Below are 3,639 nucleotides of genomic sequence, written 5' to 3'. Positions count from 1 at the left end.
AGGTAATTGAGTTAAAACTCCAAAACCTATAGACCATCTCTATATGTTGCCAACTTGTACTTCCCAAGCACTTAATACAGTGCTCTGCACACAGTAAGTGCTCAATAAATATGATTGAATGAATGAAAGAATTTGTTTTTACCATCATGGTGGTATTTAATAATAATTGTGGTGTTTGTTAAGCACTTACTATGTGCCAAGCACTGTGCTAAGCACTGGGTTGGATACTGTGTCGGATTAGACACAGTATATGGGGCTAACAGTCTTAAACCCCATTTCACAGATGAGGTAACTGAGGCATAGAGAAGTTAAGTGACTTGTCCAAGGTCAATCAGCAGACAAGTGACAGAGCAGAGATAACCCAGGTCCTCTGACTCAACTAACCCAAGCTCTATCCAGTAGGCCACGCTGTATCTACCTTAGTGCTTACTATAGTGTCTGACACATAGCAGACACTTTACGAACACCATAAAAAAAGGTCACTTATCTCCTGTGTGACCTTTGGCAAGTCACCTTACTTCTCTGTGCCTCAGTTTCTTTATCTGTAAAATGGGGATTCAGTACCCGTTCTCTCTCCCAGTTAGATGGTGAGGCCCATCTGGGACAGGGACTGTAACTAACCTGATTATCTTGTATTTACCTCCATGCTTATATAAAGCTTAGTACATAGCACTCTAAATAAATACCACTGTTCTTATTAGTGAGTTTTGTACTAAAGGTTAAGGAAAGACTATAAAAGTAGCAAGACACCTGTACCCTGCCCTCTGGCTTACTTATACTGCAAGGCAGACAGAAAATATTTAGAGATAGTGAGAGCAGAAGAACAAAGATATAACAGAAAGTTGTTTAAATACACCAGGGCAAAACAGCTGAAAAAAAATTGAACGTTCACATAAATTATATCTCAAGAAGTATTATGAATTATGTCTATATTTATTTATATGATTGCTGCAGATGGAATTTGAGTTTAAATGTCCTTCTGAAAGGGAGATTTGTGCCTCGAGTACAAACAGATTTCTACCCCCTAATCCATCAGCCAGAGAAAGTACCTCACAGAGAACAGGACACTGAGGAAGGGTGTCCCATTGGGTTAGAGGAGGTGGAAGTTATCCCCATTTTACTGATGAGAAAATTGAAGACAAAGAGCTAAGTGACTTAACTGAAGTCTCTCAGGTTGGCTAGGGAAAGAAGAGCTGAAGAGTCAGGTACAGGGGATGTCTCCAGAGGGCTAGGGAGCGTCCCTGAAGATGCTCAAGGAGCCCCAGGCAAATGGTATCCTGGACTGATCTTCCAGGCCTCAGAATTCCACATGGGTTAAAATTGGAAAATGAAAATCAGTAAGATACCATTTGTTCATTTTATGGTATTTATTAAGCACTTCCTATGTGCCAAGCACTGGGGTAGATACCGGTAATTAGGTTGGATGCATGAGGCCCACAGTCCAAGTAGAAAGAAGAACAGGTGTTTCATTCCCATTTTGCAGTGGACTGGGGCACAACGCCCCTCTCAAGATCACACCTGGAGAGTTTCCAGTACTCTACCAGTCTCAACTATGGGAGGGAGAGTCAGGCAGAAGCATACCCATTCCATTCCTAGCTTGGGCAATGGCTAGTGAGTGGAAGGCAATTTGCCACAAGCCAAAACTCACCTGTGCTGGGCAGTAACAGCGTAGGAGAGAGTAGAGAATGGAGACTCAGGTTTACTGCATGGAAGAACGCAATGGTAAATCAATTTTGTATTTTGCATTTTTACCATGAAAACTGTAGGGATACACTACCAGAACGGTTGCTGGTGCAGATGGGGTGTTAGGGGAAACATGTGTCCATGGAGTTTCTATGGATTGGAGAGGACTCCACAGCATAAGATAAGACAAGGGGCACAACAAAGTTAAGTGACTTGCCTAAGGTCATACAGAAGATAGCTGGCAAACTCCCAGGCTGATTGCCAGGTTCATGCTCTTTCATTCATTCAGTCAGTCATATTTATTGACCGCTTATTGTGTGCAAAGCCCTGTAATAAGTGCTTGGGAGAGTACAACAGAACAATAAACAGACACATTTCCTGCCCACAATGAGTTTAATTTCCACTAGGCCATGCTGCTTGGGCTCTCCTGGGCAAGAAAATTCAGAATAATTTTCCCCTGCCACTAATCTCCACACTGTGCCTCAGTCTCATCTGTCTAGTTGTCGACCTCTGGCCCACATCCTTCCTCTGACCTGGAATGCCCTCCTTCCACACATCCGCCAAACTAGCTCTCTTCCTCCCTTCAAAGCCCTACTGAGAGTTCACCTCCTCCAAGAGGCCTTCCCTGACTGAGCCCCCCTTTTTCCTCTCCTCTTCCTCCCCTCCCTGTCACCCCACCTCCCTCCCTCTGCCCTACCCCCTTCCCCTCCCCACAGCACTTATATATATTTGTACAGATTTATTACTCTATTTTATTTTTAGGTGTTTACTATATCTTATTAATAACATGTATATAGCTATAATTCTATTCTGATGGTATTGACACCTATCTACTTGTTTGTTTTTTTTGTCTGTCCCCCCCCCCACTTTATAGACTGTGAGCCCATTGTTGGGTAGGGACTGTCTCTATATGTTGCCTATTTGTACTTTCCAAGTGCTTAGTACAGTGTTCTGCACACAGTAAGTGCTCAATAAATACAATTGAATGAATGAATGAAAGAAGAGAAGGTTTGCTTGATATGAGTGAAGGTAAAAGGAGATTCTATAGAAAGAACTGAGAACAGCTGAAGGGGGAAGCAGATAAAAAATGAGGAATTTGGATTCCAGAAGTTAAATGTTATATGATAGGAACAGATAGCTAGTTAAAGGATCTAGGGAAAGAGGTTCATTCATTTATTCATTCATTCAATTGTATTTATTAAGCACTTAATATGGACATTGTACTAAACACTTGGGAAAATACATAAAACAATAAACAGTGACATTCCCTGCCCACAGTGAGTTCATACTCTAGAAGGGGGGAGACAGACATCAATACAAATAAATACAATTACAGGTAAATATATAATTGCTGTGGGGCTGAGAGGGGACGGAAGAGCAAAGGGAGCAAGTGAGGGCAACACAGAAGGGAGAAGGAGAGGGATAGGTTATGAGGACAGAGTGGAGAAAGACATCTGTGACAGTCTTAAGGTTCTCTGTATACATAATGTATTTCTAATATGATTTCTACCAGGTTGGTAGCTTTCAGGAACTCTGAAATGCCTGAATTTCTGTATCATAGCATCCATTCTTTACTCCACTTACTTCCATTCCAAGATGTATTAAAATATTAATAGTGACAAATGAATCATTTCCACTAACCAAGAAAAACAACTAATGAAATTGAAAGAAATATGAGTAGCATTGCATCCATCATTACCCACATCTTAAACTATGGTAATTTTAAAAAATACATATTTCAAGACTTTGGCAAGGAATGGCAGATAGAAAAAAAATGACATTAACTTCAATTTCAAACTGAATGCTAATTTTCTAATAATTGCATCCTGTTGATGCATGGAATCAGGCATCTCAAGGGGTAAGCCAGTTTCCAAGGTTTGAGTTAGGTCTTCTAGACCTTTCCTGACTAAGCCCTCCTTTCCTTTCCTTTCACTCCATTCTGCATCACCTTGACTT

The 3,639-nt window shown here is 41.1% G+C and overlaps 1 non-coding gene across 1 annotated transcript; it reads left to right on the top strand.

Annotated features, from left to right (window-relative positions):
- The first annotated feature begins 1,500 nt into the window (after window positions 1-1,500).
- Window positions 1,501-1,638, top strand: LOC119927765. The gene has a single exon (XR_005450738.1). It is a non-coding gene; the product is annotated as a small nucleolar RNA SNORA7 (small nucleolar RNA).
- The last annotated feature ends 2,001 nt before the right edge of the window (window positions 1,639-3,639 follow it).

This window comes from Tachyglossus aculeatus, chromosome 4, assembly GCF_015852505.1.
Source record: "Tachyglossus aculeatus isolate mTacAcu1 chromosome 4, mTacAcu1.pri, whole genome shotgun sequence".
Classification (NCBI taxonomy): Eukaryota; Metazoa; Chordata; class Mammalia; order Monotremata; family Tachyglossidae; genus Tachyglossus; species Tachyglossus aculeatus.
Note: the sequence above shows the minus strand (reverse complement) of the source record. Positions and strands in the feature narration are given on the sequence as shown.